The sequence below is a fragment of the Pezoporus flaviventris genome, unplaced genomic scaffold (assembly GCF_033815535.1).
Source record: "Pezoporus flaviventris isolate CSIRO_AGI_PZ_B2104156 unplaced genomic scaffold, CSIRO_AGI_Pfla_v1 ptg000007l, whole genome shotgun sequence".
Lineage (NCBI taxonomy): Eukaryota > Metazoa > Chordata > Aves > Psittaciformes > Psittacidae > Pezoporus > Pezoporus flaviventris.
The window spans coordinates 81737002-81757872 of record NW_026892555.1 but is presented as its reverse complement, the minus strand read 5'-3'; positions in this window follow the sequence as shown (position 1 = coordinate 81757872).

The window sequence follows — 20871 nt, the reverse complement described above, 5'->3', positions numbered from 1 at the left end:
TTTCACTATTCAACATTCTATCACCTTTCTAATGAACTATCTGTCCAATACTCACAAGACACATGGATGTGCCAGCTCACTCTCTAGGATGGTTTCACAAAAAACGGAAATACTGCTTTGAATTAACTTCCTTTTTTAAGTTCCATGCTACACCATATTTTATTTATAACTACTGTTTGCACTGAAAAGCCAACTGCTTCATCTCGTTGCTTACGGGAATATATTGGTCTTTCTTATTTTACCCTAGCACTCATCTGTTTCTTCCATGTGCTTCTTGCTACATCTTTTATAACTGAAATGTCTCCAGCATATAAGAATGTTGAAGAAACTCGGGTACCCATTATACTTAAAAGAAAAAATGTTTTTCTCATAGCCTTATGTAATTCTTACCTTTAAATTTATTCTTTTTTCTAAGTTTTTTTTTGTTGTTTTTTTTTACTTTTTTTTTTCTTCTTGTAAGTAGTTGAAGCCGGTGCCTGTTTTAGAGGATTTTAGTGATTTCTAAAATGTCACATATGTAGTTAAGCTAGATTTAATATACATCCCTTCTTCACATTCTTCAGCAGTTCTTTTCCTACCTTCTGACTCTATTGTCAAGATGTGATACCAAGTTTCAGAGACAGCATTTCAGAAAGCTGTCTAAGGTTGTAGCTTTACAGCATCTGTATTTTTGACTTGCCACATGCTTAGTTATGTCACCTTAAAAACAGTCTTAAGAGAACACTGGGATTCGTGTTTCACGTCCAGCTTTTATAGGAGTACAAATTGCTTGATGCATGTTGCCATTCTAGACAATGACAGCTACTGTTTTTTTTGTTTTTTTTTTAAATATGACTTCTATCTCCTTTACAAAATGCTAAATTAAAAGTAGGAGTGTGTGTTCTGTATTAGCCAAATCATAGAATCTATATAGGTGTATGTGGTGAGTTGACCCTGGGTTGATGACAGGTTCCCACCAAAGCTGCTCTACCACCCTGTCCCTTAAGCTGGACAGGGGAGAGAAAATAATAATAAAAGGCTCATGGACAAAGATAAGGTCAGGGAGAGAGAACCTGTCAATTACCTTCATGGGCAAACCAGATTCAGCTTGGTCAAAATGCATCTAATTCATTAACAATCAAATCAGAGTAGGATAATCAGAAATCAATACTAAATCTTAAAACACCTTTGCCTTGCCTTTCCCTTCTTCCTGGACTTAACTTTGTTCTCAGTTTTGTCTACTTCTTTTCCCTCCCCTGCATGGCACAGAGAGATGAGGAATGGGGGTTGCAGTCAGTTCATTACACGTTGTCTCTGCTGCTCTTTCTTTCTTGGGGGAGGACTCCCCACAATCTTTCACTGCTGCAGTGTGGGATCCCTCCTATGGGACACAGTCCTCTACAAACTTCTCCAGTGTGAGTCTTTCTTGCCCTTCCTGTGGGCTACATTTCTTCATGACCTGCACCAGTGTGGGTCCCCCACAGGTCCACAGCTCCTGCAAGGAGCCCGCTTCAGTGCAGGTTTCCCACAGGGTCACAGCCTCCCTCCGGCATCCCCTTGCTCCATCAGGGTACTCCATGGGCTGCAGGGGCACAGCCTGCCTTACCATGGGCTGCAGGAGGATCTCTGCTCTGGCACCTGGAACACCTCCACCCCCTCCTTCACTGACCTTGGTGCCTGAAGAGCTGTTTCTCTCACATACTCTTGCTCCGCTCCAGCTGCAGTTGTGCAGTGTTGGTTTTATCTTCCTCCCCCTTCTTAAATGTGTTTTCCCAGAGGCATTGCTGATGGGCTCAGCCTTAGCCATCAGCAGGTCTGTCTTGGAGCTGGCTGGCACTGGATCTTTCGAACATGTGGGAAGCTTCCAACACCTTTTCATAGACACCACCAGTGCAGTGTCCCTGCTACCAAAATGTTGCCATGCAAACCCACTGTAGTCTATAGTAAAGTCATTTTGATAGTCAACTACTATGAACTCATGCAAATGGGTTCTTACGCCTACAGTATGCAGCTCGAAGGAGGAGATCCTGCCCTTCTACTCTGCTCTTGTGAGACCTCACCTGGAGTATTGTGTGCAGTTCTGGTGTCCTCAACATAAAAAGGACATGGAACTGCTGGAGCAAGTCCAGAGAAGGGCCACAAGGACGATCAGGGGACTGGAGCACCTCCCATATGAAGACAGGCTGAGGAAGTTGGGTCTGTTCAGCCTGGAGAAGAGAAGGCTGCATGGAGACCTCCTAGCAGCTTTCCAGTATCTGAAGGGGGCCTATAGGGATGATGGGGAGGGACTCTTCATTAGGGACTGTAGTGATAGGACAAGGCGTAATGGGTTCAAACTTAAACAGGGGAAGTTTAGATTGGATATAAGGAGGAAATTCTTTCCTGTTAGGGTGGTGAGGCACTGGAATGGGTTGCCCAGGGAGGTTGTGAATGCTTCATTCCTGGCAGTGTTCAAGACCAGGTTGAACGAGGCCTTGGGTGATATGATTTAGCATAAGGTGTCCCTGCCCACAGCAAGGGGGTTGGAACTAGATGATCTTAAGGTCCTTTCCAACCCTAACTATTCTATGATTCTGTGATTCTATGAATGAACAGGACATTGCAGAAATGTTTATCTAGAATAATTACAGATAGTGACTATTTATAAATAAGGGTATTTGAGCCAACTTCTTTTTCATTTTATAGTCCTTTTCTGTATCGAGCTGAAGTTAATGTGGTAATGTGATTCGTTTACCTTCTGTATGCATCTTGATTTGATATAGTTGTTATGACTAACAAGCAGTTTGAATTTCAGTGCCTGATTCTCCACTTCAAAGCTGATAGTAGTAGTGTGTGCGTGAAGACAGCAATACATTGCAACTTAATGAGCAACTGTTCTTACTCTGAATCATGCTAAGAATCACAGAAGGCAGAAGTAATATGAAGAAAGATGAAAAACAAAATTCAAACTAAAGTGCTTTTAATTCAGTATCAGTAACTTTTCTGGGAGTAGTTTTAAAGCATCTTTCTGTTACTTTGATTTTTATTTTTATATTTTGGCCATTTTACAATAGATTAGTTTTTCCCAGCTCAGCTATATAGTTCAAGAGTATGTGTCATCCAGAAAACCTGAACAACTTAGTCAAGTAAGTTGTCTTGATGTTGTTGGAAGGTATGCTGGAACTTTCAGTGGAAGTTTATGATGCAGAACTGAAACAATCACAGCTTTTACAGACAAATTTAAAAACATTTAAAACCAAACTTGGAAATTCAGTTGAGGTTATGGTTTCAGCACAAAATTATTAAATACTGCAAAAGATCCAAACAAACTACTCCTGTCCTTACTTTGACAGGATCACATCTGGTTCTATTATGGGAATGTCATGGTCAATGAAGACTAATTTCATCTGTGAATAAAGAAAAAGGGCATACAGGACAACCTAACAATCTATGTAAATGAAGCCTTTGTAAAGATGATCTACAATTTCCTAAAGTTTACTTCTATCTAAAACATGGTCAAAAAACTCAGCATGATCCCCTGCATCTAATGATAAACCTTCAGGCTTACACTTGAGGATCCTCTACATAAGAAGTCAAAAAAATCTGTTACTTAGCAGTAGGAGTAGGGCCAAATTAGTGGGGGGAACATACAGTAGTGTCTATCTGTATTCAGATATTACTAGGACTTGATTCCCCTTGAACAGGGCAGCAGAGTTCATAACAAGCAATCTGACTGAAGTGTAGCTGGACAGCAGTGCTAGTAACTGGTATCTTCTGGTTCAGATGTGCATGTAGGAAGTATAAATAGATCAGGACTAAAATCAAACGTTCAGTCATGGTATTATTGTCGTGGTTTAAACCCAGTCAGGTAATTTGTTCGCTCACTTCCCCCCCTTCTTGCCCTCCCCCTGATCCTGAAGGGACAGAGAGGAGAATCGAAAAGAATGCAACTCCCACGGGTTGAGATAAGAACAGTTTAGTAACTAAGGTATAACACAAATCACTACTGCTACCACCAATGATAATAATGATAAAGGAAATAACAAGGGAAGAGAATACAACGCCTCACCACCAGCCGACCGATCACTGACCGATACCTCCTCCAACCCTGCAATCTCACAGCCCTTCCAGCTAACTCCCAGTTACCTCCTGGGCATGACGTGCTGTGGTATGGAATACCTCTTTGGTCAGTTTGGGTCAGGTGTCCTGTCTCTGCTTCCTCCTGGCTTCCCCTCCTCCCTGGCAGAGCATGAGGCTCACAAAGTCCTTGGCCAAACCAAAACATTGCTATCAGCTCTGTTCCCAGGCCGAAAGTCAAAACACTGCACTGCACCAGCTACCAAGAAGGAGAAACATGACTGCTACTGCTGAACCCAGGACAATTATAAAAGATGAAAATGGTAAATACTTTATTGATTTACTATCAATAAAAATGTTAACAGTTAATTGTGATTATTAACATTCTAATCATGTAATATTTATTATATGAATTTATGATATTACATCAAAATCTGTCACTTATTGATGGGAATGTAAGTAGCTTTATGCCTTCTGCATTATGCACGGTGCTATTCTACTCTGGCTGTACAGTCATGTAGTAAAGCCAGAAGAACAGTCTAGACTTTAAATTCCCATATTTATTTAAAAAGTGACTCTTAGTAAACTCTTGATTTTATTTTCTTGGTAAATTAGCCTTATTTTTTAAGATACCTGAAAGTATCCAAAATATGTACACATCTTATTTTCACCTTTTGTGTATTCTCTGGAAGCTAGCAAATTTTTTCACTTGCCCTAAACTGCCTCAGTGTGAGCAATGAGATACATTCTCTGATGTTGAAATCCAGGAACCAGATGAAATGAAGCCTGAGTCTCCTGAGAGCATCTAGTCAGTGCATTCAAAGGATGTCTAGCAGAATTTACTCAGACAGGGCTCCCAGAAAATGCTGTTAGAGTGACTTTATTTAAGATGGCACGTGATTTCCATAGTGGAGAAATCGTGCAGTTCAGAAGGTGAAAGTCTACCTTGCACTTCAGTAACTAGGACACTCAAGACAAGTCCTAGTTTCCCAGGACTAATGTTGCTTTAGCCTGGTAATTTTTCAGTAGAAAACCATCATCTATACATAAGTGCATATCCCAAACGTACTGATACAGAATTATTTCTCTCATCTTTTGGATAGCATGAATGTTTCTTAATACTAGAAAACAATAGCATAGTTCTGCTGTGTCAACTTCATGAGCTTCCTTTCACTGCTTAAGAGGGCAAAGTTGTCTATAGAGTGCTGCTTTTCATCTAAATCATCAGACACGAAAGAGTATGTTCTTAATTTTGATATGGTGTGTCACCGTTTCTTCTGTGAGAACAGTGCCATCTACACAGCTGTAAGACTTTCACATTATTCCCTCACTTGACTGTATTGAAAAATACAGTCCAGTTTTTCCATGAACTCTCTGGCAGTTTTAAATATTCTGGAAAAGCAATACTGAAGGACCTTTATTGTATGTTCTGATGAATGTCACCACTTCAGTCTAATCTGAGCTTTAGAGCTCTACTTTCCTTGCTCTACACATCAGGAGGTGGCTAACTTTTGGCACAGCACTCCTTGCAGCCCATAACCTTGCCGTGCCTCTGACAGCTCTTTTTCTGAGTTCCCTGGGCTGTATCCCATTCAGCTGCCAGTCACTTCTCTCCTTTGTAATCTGTTGGCACAAAGCAATTGCAAACATAGGTTAGCAAGGACCAGTCCTCGGCCTGATCGCTTTTTTCACAGTCAGAAATCAATTTGCTTCACGTAGGGATGGTGAGTGGAGACCTGAGCCATGCTGGGCGTGAAGCCTTTCTACTGTTCATGTAAAATTTTGAACAGATGTCCTCTTACAGCCGTGTGTCAAGGACAAATCCTCATTGCAGACAGTCTGGCACACTTGGGTAGGATCCAGATTAACATTTCTGTGCACTTTCATCCTTGAGGTGGGAGGTCTAATGAGTTTGAAGACAGCAGAGGCAGGTTGGAACACAGAAGAGAGGATTTCAAGAAAGGGAATGTCCAGCCATTACCCCACGACAGGCACATACAGGCCTGCTGCAGTTTGTGCAAAGCAGCAGCCTGTGGAGCCAGGAGTGAAGCAACATGCCTGCAGAAGCAGGGAAGGACAGAGGAACTAGCTGGAACAGTGACACATCTGCCTCAGGAGAGTATGGAAGACCCCTGCCCTTTCTGGGGTGCTGGTGCCCACAGTGAGGCCTACCCTCCTGTAGCCCCTCACAACAGCTGTTCCATAGTCTTGCATCTGGTGAGCACCACCTTGACTTTGGGAACTTACATGTAGTGCCCAGGAGGGTTTCAGGGCAGTCCCTAGGCTGGGATCATGCAGGGCTTGTGTTTGCTACCTAGGGGTGGGCCTTACACAGCAGTAATGTGTGACCCTGCATGGTCCCCTGGCCTCCCTGGTGCCTTCCTCACCTTGCGGCCCCCAGCCCTGATTATCACCGCTGACTCCCTGTTGTCCCTGTATTAGTGACCCTCAGCTCATTCTCCATGTGATAGCAGGGAAATGCACCAGTCGCATATACCACCTTCAGTCCCTATACCCAGCACCCAGAGAACAGGACCAGCTGACTTCCTGATAGGGATTCAGTGCTGGAGGTAGTGTGTCTCTTCCCTGTGCAACACCAGCAGCATGCTAGGAACCCTTCTACCCTGGGAGTAAGACCTGCTCAGAGGGATGGGTACACTCAAGAAGGGTTCACATAGAGAATGGCCAAGAAGTTTATACATAAAGGGGAACATCCTCAGCTAACACATGTAGCCTAGCTCTTAAATGGTTGAGAATGGCTTACATCAAATACAGGTGACTGGATCCTGCTTCAAAACACCACATATGATGGAAATAGTCTCACTTGTGGGAAATGTTAGAAAGAAAACCTACAAGGCCAGTGTACATTACAGTTGAACAGGTACCTGAGAAGATAAGTGTTCAGTTAATATCAGATTATCTAAATTAAATCCAGCTGCTTGATACTACTCCCCATCACTGGATTTCTAAGCAGTGGTAGCACTAAAATTCTCTTGGGTGCTGAGAGTCTGTGGTTGGCCTTGCCTTTGGAGTCCTGGAAGTGAGCATCACCATTGCTTATATCCTTGAGCAGTAAAGTTTCACTCCAATATTGATTTCTATATATTCTGCTGGGGCATTGTGGTGGAAGTGAGAAGAAGCTAACCTGGAGTGTGCAGTTTCAGGATGTTGTTGCATTGGTATGATCAAATCTATCCAATAACTAACTGAGTCCTAAAGAGATTAATTAATAATGGCAGCACTAGCAAAAAAAAAAAATAAAAATAGTACCACTGATTTGTTTCTTACACAGGCAGTGAACAACTGGCCTTAACCTTGCCATAGCCCCAGTGATTTCACTCCTCTTCCCTGTACATCGTTACTGCTGTAAGAATGATGAATATAGTACAGGTGATTTAATGCTATTACTTACTTCTTAACTGAAGGGGAAAAAAAAAGATTTACATAACTAAAGAAGTTCAATTATTCAGTTAAACCTAGCTGTAATAGCAGAGGCAGATAAATTGACTGGCAGGAGCTGCTGCTGCATGAGAGGAAATCTGGAGGAAAGCGGATGAGCATGGTGGGTTGAGCACTGCAGAAGCAGCCTTGGTGCACCTCTTGTAGGCAGGGTTTGAGGTAGCAAAGGCTGATGTTTTGTATGAACTGGTAGAATTAATATCTGAGGAATGTCAGTGAAAAATAGCACGAAAATTAAAGAATAAATTCCATATTCAGGTATGTACACGTTTGTATATGGAAGAGTAAGTGTTTAGTTAACACTGAAGGAACTGATGTTACTGCAAGGCATGTGAAAATAAGCAGTAGCTTCTCCAAGTCAAGTAGCATTGTGAAACTAATGTAAAGCACCTTCCTCTGTATGTGTATGGAGTGATAAACTATACGTAACTGCATGCCACTATGCTTTACCTGACAAACTAAAAAGTGTAGGACACATATTCTCATTATTTCAAGTATTTTATTTTCTTTTTAAACAATTCTAAATTTTGTACCAAATATTTTTTGTATTGAAATTCCAAAATATTCTGGTTCATGATTAATTTAAATGCTTCAGGTTGCCTTTTGTACTCTGCTGCTGAAAACATGTTTATATAGCTCAAAGATTGAGGACTTTAATACATACATATTTCATATTAATAAAAATATGGTAATACAAATACAAGTCAGAATACAATATTTAGACACTTTGAATTAGAAAAAAATCCTTTTTGCCTCTTTCTTTCTCAAAAGCTTTCCATACTGTGGAAATCATATTATTTCCAAAAAATAGTACATTGCAGACATTTTTTTTGTCTGCTCTTATAACTTCTGATCCTTCATGGTTCAGGAATAAATAGTTACTTATAATCCTTTTTAATAATATGCAATATGAAATTGCACAAAAGTCTTATACAAATTATCTCAAGAATCAACATTCATTAATAATTGCTCCTTCATGATATACCATATATTGACATTGAATGCAAAAAAAACAAAGAGGTTCTCTTTTTCTCTTAGTCAAAATGCTGCTATAAACTGCTGTGGATATGAATATCCTCCTATGCATCCTTAAATAACTGTGACTTTAAAAAACAGCCTAGTCCTCTAGGTAATTTGCAAAAAGTTGTAAAAGGCACTTCAGCAGCAGCCATATGTCAAATCACAGCACTTAGGAAATCTCTTCCCAATGTATTTTAATAAAAAAGGATGCATTCAGGTATTTCTTTTGTTTAATATAAAGCTTTAAAAACTTTGATACTGAAATCTCAATTTCCATTAAATTATTTAAATGAAGTCCATTGGGTTCAGAAGCAGATTTACAAGAACATCAGGGACAAAGTTAAGAAACTAAAAAGTACACCCCCCAAATGGAATTCATTCCGCTGCTTCACAACATCATAGAATAGAATCATAGAATAGTTAGGGTTGGAAAAGAGCTTAAGGTCATCTAGTTCAAACCCCCCTGCCATGGGCAGGGACACCTCACACTAAACCATGTCAACCAAGGCTCTGTCCAGCCTGGCCTTGAACACCATCAGGGATAGAGCATTCACAACTTCCTTGGGCAGCCCATTCCAGTGCCTCACCACCCTTACAGTAAAGAATTTCCTCCTTATACCCAATCTAAACTTCCCCTGTTTAAGTTTTAACCCATTACCCCTTGTCCTATCACTACAGTATCTAATGAATAGTCATTCATCATTTTATTTCATTATTTCATTTCACATTTCATCATTTTATTTCATTTTGTGGTTTGTCTTTGTGGATCTTTGAAGCAAGCCAGAACCATAATTAACTGATGAAGATTGTAAGGTTCAAGCATTATTGACATTTTCTTTTTTTTGCAGCACTGGTCAGCAAGCATAAAAAAGTTGTTTTCTCTTCATCTATTTGGGCCTCTCCAGGGCATGACTTCTAATAGTATTCTCAGAAACCATCACCCCTAGTAATTTGAACAGAGGGCACATATTATTACCTTCTTGCATGGTGTTTGTTGAGATAGCAAGAAGAAAGATGAAGAACTGGGAAGGCTTGTGAATGAATACTAAGTGTATAGGGACGCATCTTTGTTCTTCCTATCTCTCCTGGTGTATGCAGGAAAGGAAACCTGCATTTGGTATTCATGAAATTTTGAAAGGCAAGCAACCTTTTCTTAAACAAAGCAAACACCGTCCACCCTGTAAAAAATGACTCAAACTCTACATCAAAACCAAAGTAGAGATAGGAAGTTTTTCTCCCTTTAAAGATGGCCTTTGAAGAACTGCTTTCATTCTGGCTACTTCATTTGCCTTCTCCCCCCCATAAAACTATTAAAACTGAATGTTATGTTGCTGATGAGAGCTCAGTAGCATACAGCTCAGACTGCTCTTTAGACACTGTATTACCTCTGAGGCAGGCAGGCTGTTCCTACTTAAGAGACTGACTACTTGTTGCACAATCGCCTGTAAATGTGTCGTAAACCCATGAAACTTCAGTCATTTTTGTACCTGTTCTGTTGCCCGCAGGAGAGTCATTACTGCAGTATTTACAGCTGTCACAATAGTAAATATGATTTAGATGTATCTATTGGCTTACTCATTGATGTGATGTGGCAGTTTAATAATAATAATCATCATAATCACAGGTGAGACCAGAAATATTTTTTTTACTCCTATGGACATGGTGTTTTCATCTTCTATCAAAGGAGTTGTATCCTGTTGTTTAAATTATTGCACTTCACTGTAGGCCTTTAAGGGTATTTTTTTATCTTTATCAGCAACCTAAAAACACACTGTTTGTTTTTTTTTCACAAAAGAGGAAGAAAAAATGACAAAGATTTTATTTTTTTTTTTCAGATGAAATACAATATCAGGGGAAGGAAGTAAAAACAGAAGTGCTCCCAAAAGATGAAAACCAAATAAAATTAGGTATAAGGGTGTTAAATCCTAGGACAAGAAAGAAAGGGGGGGTGTGAAAAAAAGTCACAAAAACAAAAAAGCAGAACAATTTCCAGTATACTCAAATTCATTTACTGCCATATTTACTTAGCATTTTGTCTGTTTTCTATCAGGTTCAGAAAAAGTGGATGATTTTTAGCTGCAGTCTGAAAGGAAGACACTTTGCTGGCCAAAGGACAATGTTCCTGTGGGTGCAGATTTGGATATTTGTGTGACTGACCCCAAACCTCCTCACCCCGTCTGCCTTTTAATCATATATAACACTTGAGAAGATTTTAGACAGGCAGTCCTTCATTTCTCTTTCATAGCGCAGTGAAGCAGTAAACTCTCAAATGGTTAGAGCAGACCATTGCATTTGTTAAGCTCTTAATCTTAGTGTCAGCCAAAAGCTTCACCAGATGAAATGAAGTTTGTCTCTTGCAGTTGTGTGAACATTTGTGCTGTAGAAACTCACTTGAGATACTGAGGTTGGATCTTGTATCTGTCCGTGACTGGCACATTAAAAAGCCAGAAATAAAGCCCTTGCGTGGCTACTCAGTGTGAATGAATTGACAGATCCACACAGGAAAGAAATAAAACGGAGGCTTTAAATGAAAACATAATGAATTTATAACAGGATTATACAGCAGCTTGAATCAAGTTTGTACAATGCTGAGCTGAGAATTCAAAGAAAAACAAGAGAAGGCACAAAGTGTTGGCATTTATAATTGGCTAATGAGACTTCAGTGACACAGGAATTCTGCAGCAGCAGCAGATTCTCACATAGTTAGACTGAAGAGGATTTTAGTCCCTGTGTTTCACCAGTTAGCTTTACTGAAAGACAAGTCCCCAAGTGGCAAGCATCTAGTTTTTAGTGCTCCTCAAACCCTCCAGATATTTTTAGTGAGAGGGTTTTTGTTTTGTTTTTTTGTTTGGTTTGTTGGGTTTTTTTTTTTTGGCTGTTCATGCACATCCAGTCTGTCCAAAAGCTTCTGTCAGTTATAGACCAGTAGGATAAAGGCTGTTACCAGCTGATCAACAAGCTGTAGTGGAAAGCTTTCAGAACTTTGCTAAGTTAGGGGATTTTCATACTCTAATATTTACCTCCTTGAATTTATTTTAGAAGTGAGTTTGGGGCTTCATTCATGAAGGTAGGGACAGATTAAATAAAGTGTTCTATAGGGAATTTTGCATAAAAAACAAATTCCAGATGATGCAATTGCCAAACTCAGTGGGAAAATATAGCAAAGGGAGATAGAAATTGAGAAGTAGAAATTAGGAAGGAAAAAAACACTTTAAGCCAGGTTAGGAAATGAGATTTGATGAGGTGAAAAGATACAGTAAGACTGTCATTTTAAGTATAAGGTACACATTGCTCCAAAAAAAAAAGAAGTAATATTATTGCACAAGCTTTCAACCAGAAGTGTTTGCCCTTCAGCTGTCATCTCAACTGACTATTCACGTACTGTACGAGGATATAAAATCAGCTCTCTAACACTACAGAACATCTTGGCAAAATATTTTTTGGTGATTTCCCACAAATATTGGATAAAAAAGGGGTTTCCAGTGTGGTGTTTATTGTAGTGGGTTTTTTTACATTCTGCTATAAATATATATAGATAGATACTGAGTAATTGACCCTCTGCTTTTGAAAATTCCACTGTCATGCCAGTCAAAAGTGTGTTTTGGAAAACAGTAGTAGTGGCATCCCTAGAAAGTAATTCTTGCAAAAGAAATTACATTTAGGAACATGTATTAAATATCCTCAAGAAGATCCATCTTTAATCTTCTGATCATAAGATCATCTTATATGATCTTCTGAGTAGCTCTCACAGTGGGTATCTTTGACATGTCATTTTCCACAACCTGGGGTGTGCCACAGGATTCTTCTCAAACTTTGTTGCCTATGGGCAGTTGCATTTGCTTAGGTTGTTTGAGGGGTGTTTGGAAGAAGGAGGACGGCTTGAACATACAGGGCTTTGCAGAAAAATCTCCTGTGTGCCAGTAGTGCCTCCCATCCCAGAGGTAAATCTGTCCTTTCTCCTTAAAGAGCTTGGGCCACAGGCAAAACCAGAACTCCAGTGTCACCACCACACTCTCCAAATTTATCTTTGAGTTCATTAGTTCTTCCTAGACTATCCTTTTCCTCCTCTAACAAGTCCCATAATGGTTGTTTCATACAGCAGTTTTGGAGCAAATATGTCATATTTTCCTCTACCATGAATTCAGGTTGATCCCCTTTACCATTTATGTTCATTTTCTCCCTGCTCCAAGCAACTGTGGTCTTTTTTCTCATTCTTTCTTAGACTAGCAGCTTCTTTCACAAGGTGCTTTTTGTCTTTGGTGAGACTCCTGATTTGGGCAGCAGCTGCAGATCTAACTCTCTCACTCTGATTAAGTTGGAAGTAATCAAACCTGGCAAATAGAAATGTGATATTACATTCTGAAAATACATGTAATTCAAAATGCTGGAGTAACCTCACCAGCATGTTTGTTTTGTTTGTTTTGTTTTGTTTTTTTTAAAGTTGAGAGAGTACGGATATTACTATAAATAACTTAAAGCTGTGGGTAGTTTGGTTAGTTTTGGTTTGTTTCATTTTTTTTCCCATCCTCTCCTATGCTCCCAATTTTTCAGAGAATTTGTGATGATTTGGCCACTTAAAAAATTGCAGTCTCAAAACCTGGGCATAGGGAGTACATAAATATTCAGTTCTGAGAGGAACATTTAGCCAAGGAACTTAAGGCTGTGTTCAGAAACAATTAAAACTGTCACTTCAGGCTGTACCTACTCTCACTTCGACACTGATAAGGAAACATCCACTGCCTAAGTGTTTTGAAGAAAGTTCTCTTGAGGAATGTCAGATCCACTGCATTAAACATTGCTTCCCACTGCATTATTGATGAAATGCAATTATTTTTCCTATGGACATAACGTGTCTTGAAATATACCTGTATTTGCAGTTACTGTAGTAAAAATAATGTGATGCTTTTCTTTCACCACCGAGTGCATCAAACTTGAATCTGCTTGTACACCAGCAAATAAGGGTCAGTGAAAACCAGTGGCATGTTTCTAACGATTCAGTGATATGAGATGGAGCTTCAGTAATTTTATAGAATTATAGAATAGTTAGGGTTGGAAAGGACCTTAAGATCATCTATTTCCAACCCCCCTGCCGTGGGCAGGGACACCTCACACTAAACCATGTCACCCAAGGCTCTGTCCAACCTGGACTTGAACACTGCCAGGGATGGAGCATTCACAACCTCCCTGGGCAACCCATTCCAGTGCCTCACCACCCTAACAGGAAAGAATTTCCTCCTTATATCCAATCTAAACTTCCCCTGTTTAAGTTTTAACCCATTACGCCTTGTCCTATCACTACAGTCTCTAATGAAGAGTCCCTCCCCAGCATCCCTATAGGCCCCCTTCAGATACTGGAAGGCTGCTAGGACGTCTTCACGCAGCCTTCTCTTCTCCAGGCTGAACAGCCCCAACTTCCTCAGCCTGTCTTCATACGGGAGGTGTTCCAGTCCCCTGGTCATCCTTGTGGCCCTTCTCTGGACTTGTTCCAACAGTTCCATGTCCTTTTAATGTTGAGGACGCCAGAACCTCACACAATACTCCAGGTGAGGTCTCACAAGAGCAGAGTAAAGGGGCAGGATCACCTCCTTTTATTCTATGTCAGGCCTAAATGTTCAACAATTTTCACAGCAGTCAATCAAGCCTGTTTTTTTTTAGATTGTTATTTCATTCTCTCTCTCTGTTGTAAATGGGACAATCCTTGCTGAGTTCAGCAGAGTTATAATAGTCTAAGGAGAGACCAAGGCCACCTCTGTGCTAGCTTTATTCTCTGACAACTACCTAAAAATAAGCAAGTAGAGAACCAAAATACCCTCAGCAACCCTAAACTATACTGTCAGAGTATGATAGAGGCAGCCAAACTGCTGAAAGTCAGAAACCCTGCCAGTCAGTATGATGACAGCTACAACTATACAGGTTTTTTTGGCCTAATACATACAGGGTCATTTTTTCATGACCTCAGGTTAGAGTTCTTGTCTAATATTATACAGTACCCAGAGGTATTCACACACCTGGTTTATATTATCCCCTTCACATAAGTAATTCTCACTAAGTTATTTGGGGAATGTGTAATGTGTTTCGCCATGTGACAGCATCATGGTGTAGCCCCAGCTGAGTGCTAAGGACCACCCACGTGCACACTCACTCCTTCCAGCACCATGGGATGGGGAAGAGAACTGGAAGAGTAGAACTGCGAACTTGTGGGTTGAGGTTAGACAGTTTAACTCATAAAGCAAAACTGTGTGGGCAAGCAGAGCAAACCAAGCAATCCATTCGCTACTTCCTATAAGCAGGGGTGCACAATGCAATTTCTAACCACCTGCCGACCGTGGTGGTGAGCCAGTTCTGAAGCAGTGGCCGTTGACCAGCTTTACCCATATGTATATTCCCATATTATTATATGCTGAACATGACATCATATGGTATGGAATATCACCTTGGTCAGTTGGAGTCAGTTGTCCTGACAGTGTCCCTTCCCAACTTCTTGTGCACCCCCAGTCTACTTATTGGTGGGGTGAGAAGGTGAGAAGAAGAAGAGGTCCTGACTTAAGTGTAGGCACTGCTTAACAACAACAAAAAACACAGCACTGCAACAGATGCTAGGGAGAAAATAAACTCTTGTCCCAGCTGAAACCAGGACAGATAGGGAAGTGGGGTAGGTAACCTTTCAGGGCACCTATCTTTTTCATGCTTTCCTATTTAAAACAAATGGAGGCTCTTGGTACATGCAACACACTTGCATGCTGTCATCACTGTGTCTGCATTGAGATAAGGAACATAGGTATGATAGAGGTTTAAAAAGACATTCATAATATATGTATTGCAAACTTTAATAGATAAGATCGGGAATATAGGTGTTACCTGATTCTGAGTAGGATAGCTGCCTTCATTTCTCCTCTTCAAAAGCATGAAAATGGGATTTTCAATTACATCTTACATTTTCTAATTTATTTTCTAATTTGACAGTGTAAGTACTTTAATTCTTTAATTAAAGTATATTTTTAATTAAATTCTGTTGGCTTGCAACATATTTTTCATTGTTAATCTTAGTTAAATGGATTTATTAAATGCTTCTTTGGAGAATATGTATCCTATGCAGATTCTGCTCTTCCTCAGTGCATTAGAAATTGAGTTGGTCATTTAAATTGCCCAGTGTACTGAACAGAAAGAACTTTTCCAGAAAACTGATGGAGTGCATAAGCTGCTTGCCTGTGAAGTAGTTTAGTCTTCTTTTTTGTAACAGGAGTGTCAATTTTTGTACTGTAAAAAGATAGTTTAAAACTCCATGACTATCTGATTCTGACATGCTGCTTAGGTATACGTAACTGGAACTTGATCCTTTTTTAAACAGAAGTCTGCTCTATTTTGTCAGTTTCCTGTGCCTCTTCAGGCAAAAGAAGGAACATAAAGATAAGCCATCCATGTTGTTTTTTAAATCCTGACATTTCTTTGGATTTTAAACTCCAGTGTGAAATTCACTGCACACCTTTTCAGCAAAAAGTGATCTTGGAAATACTGAAACATTTTTGGTGCAGTGACGTGCTAAATCCACGTGGTCATTCCAAAGAAAATAACTTAGCCTCTTGATTTTCTGCACTCCAGTGCCTAGTATTTTTCTTCAGGCACAATCAGCTCTCCACTGTCACCCATTTCACTTTTTTGGTCCTCACAGAAAATCCACAAGGAAATAACTTTCACTGAGCAGCTAACAATATCAAGAAGTTTCAAATTTGACAAAACCCACAGATTAAAAAGCCCCAACAGATCAGTCCAATGGCTGGCCTGCTCTTGTTCTATGCTTCTAGTAGCAATCTTTAACAGATGCTTACATGTAGGTGTATAGATGCTGATAGTGATAATAGCACTGTTGCAGGTGGTGAAAGCCTTGCTACGTATCTGGAGGAATCAGATCCATATTCCACATCACAGTCAGTGATATCTAACTTGTTGGCTCTTCATAAACAACAAAAGGAGGGTTTTTCTTCCTAGCCGTGTGATAGGAAAACTAGATTTTTTTTTATTTGTTTTATTTTAAGAGGTGGGAAAAGAGAAGATTGTTTCCCACATCACATCAAAGCAATGCAATCCTGTTCCATGTCAGAGACTGTGCTGCAAAAGCAGTATTGTAGAAGTACGTGAGCTGCTAATCTTAAATTTGTAGTAAAAAATGGAGAACAGGGTAAGAAAAACTTCATTCAAGTGCCATTGAATGAGATGTAGTCTGGTGAATGTTTGGACTTTGCTATTCAGTGCCTTTCATTTTTTTTAAAGCATTTAATTATTAAATAGTAGTTATTGAAAACCGTTGACTTTTTAATTATTGTTATTAAATAGTATATTAAAACATAACTCTTGGTGCTCACTTTGTAGAAATACTTAAATCAACTAAATATATGTCAGCTACAACTTGTTAACTTTAGAAGTGAAATAAAAATAAGGTCACTATGAGGACTATAGGAAGTGTAATTTTGAAGTGGGAAAAACAAGGCAAGTTTCTGTTACTGGGAGTGTTAAAATTCCGGTATTGTGAGGTAAGAATGTACAGTCTTAGAAGATTAATTAAAAATTGTTTTTAGATCAAAACCCATAACTGGATTTTTAAAAATATTTCTGCTCTTTAGACCTCATAGTTTCAGATTTTTCTTAGTAATCTTGAGGAAAATATTTTTAAGTAAAGCTTAATTTGTAAAACTCAGATTTTAAAATGCACTAAATTCAAGAGATTTAGAAAGAAATGTCCAGTAATGGCAGCAGTGTTGTTTTAGGTTCTTACAATGTATCTTACACTTTCAAAACTGTCTTATACCTTAGGACTATTCATGCTATGAGGAGAGATTATTAGTGAGTTTTGGATTAAAAAACTTGTATCTTTAAGGTAAAAAGCAAATAAGAGAAGGTGTCCGTGTACTCAAATGAAGATTCATTCTCTCTTCAACATACAGTTCACACAGAAAATTTTTTCATTGACTTTTTGGGGACCATAGCATGTAATTAATATGTGAACTTCCAGAAAACAGAGAAGCCTGAGGAATTTAAGAGTGTTGCAGCTGCTGAGTTTCTTCCTAGCTTGGTTGAAAGGCTATATAAAAGCCTTTCCACAGCTGCAAAACAGGTGGACCTTGCAAGGCTTCTATGATCCTTGCTCTGCAGAAGTATGTTGTCCTGGGTTCAGCAGTAGCAGTCATTTTTTCTCCTTCTTGGTAGCTAGTGTAGTGCAGTGTTTTGACTTTCAGCTCGGGAACTGAGCTGATAACAAGGATGTTTTGGTTTGGCCAAGGACTTTGTGAGCCTCATGCTCTGCCAGGGAGGAGGGGAAGCCAGGAGGAAGCAGAGACAGGACACCTGACCCAAACTGACCAAAGAGCTATTCCATACCCCAGCACGTCATGCCCAGGATGTAACTGGGAGTTAGCCGGAAGGGCTGGGAGACTGCAGGGTTGGAGGAGGTATCGGTCGGAGCTTGGTCGGGCCTGGGGGGCGAGTTATTGGTCAGCTGGTGCTGAGGTGTTGTATTCTCTTCCCTTGTTATTTCCTTTATCATTATTATTACTGGTGGTAGCAGTAGTGATTTGTGTTATACCTTAGTTACTAAACTGTTCTTATCTCAACCCGTGGGAGTTGCATTCTTTTCGATTCTCCTCTCTGCCCCTCCGGGAGCAGGGGGAGGGAAAGAAAGTGGGGGAAGTGAGCGAACGAATTACCTGACTGGGTTTAAACCACAACATATGTGCATGTGTTTATAAGAATATTAGTTGAAGTGAGGTTTAGAGAGTTCAAGGAGACATACTCCTGGTTTGTTGGTCAGGGTTCAAGGGCTGTAGTCCAGCTGTGATGCCTCCCAGTTTTTTGAGCTCTTAAATCTGAGGGTTTTTTTTCTTCTACTCTTGAAAAACTCTGAAAAGTAGCAGAAATTCAGAGCTGTCATAATACTATTTTTCTCCCCTCTAGTGATTAAAAGTGTTGTTTTCAAACCATACAAAATAAAGAACAAGTGATGCAAATTCCCCTGTGACTCTTGAGTTCAACAGATTGACAGATTAAGTAGGTTTTATTGGTGGTAGTGGTGGGTAGGGGTGGTGGAGAGTAGTGGTTCACAAGTATTTCAGTCAATAAAAGCGAAGATGTACAATATTGTATCTGAGACTAAAATGAGTTAAGATACTTGCTTTTAAGTAGTGAAACTGGGTCACTCTGAAGTGAAACTCCTTAGCACCTTCGTTGTTCACTTCTAAAAGCACTACAGTTAATGAACTTTTAACTTGGTTTTATATTAGTATTTCTATGTTTAACATTAATTTATCTTTTACATAGAAGGAAAAATATAATCTAGATACATTTTAAAGGATTGTCTTCAACCTACTAACTCTTTGTGGTTTACAAATAATCAGTTTATCACTGCTATGAATAGTGAGATATCATGCCAGGTCTTCGGTGTACAAAGGATTTTAAAAGATTTCAAAACTGGCAGGTTGGATATTAAATTCAGAAAAATTACAACAGGAGCTGCAGAGAACAGTAACATCCCTGTCAAGATAGATACAGGCTTCTGGAATGAGTCCAGTGAAGCACTACAAAAGTGATTAAAGGTCTGGAGCATCTGACAAAGGGTAGGAGGCTGAAAGTGCTGGGACTGTTTGTGCAGCCTGGAGAAGAGAAGGCTCAGGGGAAGTCTTTCCAATGTATACAAATAAATGATGGGGAGAACAGGAAAAATAGATTCTTCTCAGTGGTGCCCAGTGACAGGAGAAAAGGAAATGGGAACTAACTGAAATACAAGAAATTTCATTTAAACATACAAAGAAACATTTTTTTTAAATGGTGAGTTTGTTCGAACACTTTAACAGGTTGTCCAGGGAGGTTGTGGAGTTTGTCCTCAGAGATGCTGAAAACCTGACTGGACATGGTCCTGCATTACTTCTAGCTGGCCCTGCTTTGAAGATGGACGTTGGACTAAGATGATCTTCAGTGGTGCCTTCTAACCTCAACAGTGATTTTGTGGATGCTAAAAGTTTAATGCCCTAGATTTGAGCCTGTGACAAAAAGACATGAGTAAAAGGAGCAAAGAGACCTGAGTATATACTCCTTTTCACAAACCTACCAAGCATCATCTTAAAAAAATACATAATTTAAGTTTTTTTTCACACTATCAATATGTAAGGAAAGTATAGAAACTATTCTAGATAGCACCTGCTGGAATTTTCTCAAAAAAGCATTTATGAAAAAAAAAAAAGTCAGAACATTTTCCTCAGTGGTCTTCTGCATTTATGGACTTTTAAAGGAAACAGAGAAATGGATCTGACATACCTAAATAAGCTAATGGATTAGTATTTGTGAATAGAGAAAACTAGCTCACCAATTACCAGCAGGTTTAGCTTAAGTTTTCCTTGGCTTCTGGGTGGAGATTTAAGCCACTGTTTTGACAGTAGGCTTTTCTTTTGAGCTTAGGCTAAATTGCTGCCAATCCAGATCTGAGAGTTAATATATCTGGATCTTTTGCAAATCACTAACCTCTTTCATTCCCATTAAAATAGCTGGTGAATCCTGTTCCCTTTAGAGATTTTGGAAGAACGGGTAGACTTGCAGAGAAATCCTATGAACAGGACCTAGCTAGTTAACTTTTACCAGAATGACTGTGAGGTAAGAGTTTTTCAAAAATCTCTCCATGTCTTTAGGCATGTAAATTCCTAGCAAATATTGTCTTAAGAGAATCTTAAAATCACCAAAAAACTCCAAGCATGTACTCTTCTCCTTATGAATAACCATCCAGGGTCTTTGAAGTAAGTTGAGGAAATCTCCCCAACAATTGAAATTGTCTATATACCCCTGAAAAGATGGAAACAGACATTTATCCAATATCATGACAAGTAATAAGTTTGGCAAAAATAAGGGTTAGGCAAGGAAAGGAAGTGTTCATTGCAAAACTAATAGTTTTTCCTTGAGAGAGTCTAGCTACAGTCTTGCCTTGATTACTGCTGAAAACTCAGAACAGGCTACGTTTGGACCCTTTACTACGCAAATAGTATCCTGGGGCAGTTGCACCTGCATGTGTTGCATCTTCTCAATGCAATGGGTAGCTGGTTTAATTTAGTTAACAGGCTAGTGCTTTAGGCATACCGCTTCACTGGGTTGCACATGATTCTAGATTTAATAGTTTCCTGAAGTTTAAATTATAATTTTGACTGCTGCTGAACTTTTGAAATTACTATATCTGATATCTAACTCCAGTAGCTCAGTGCCAGTAAAAATGCTACTTATTAGTTAAGTCCAAATGTAAGTTGAGTTTGTGAAATGCAATAAAGTCAGATTTTCTAAGTATTTTTATAATGTCCTTTTGCAAATGTCATAAAATTTTAAGATACT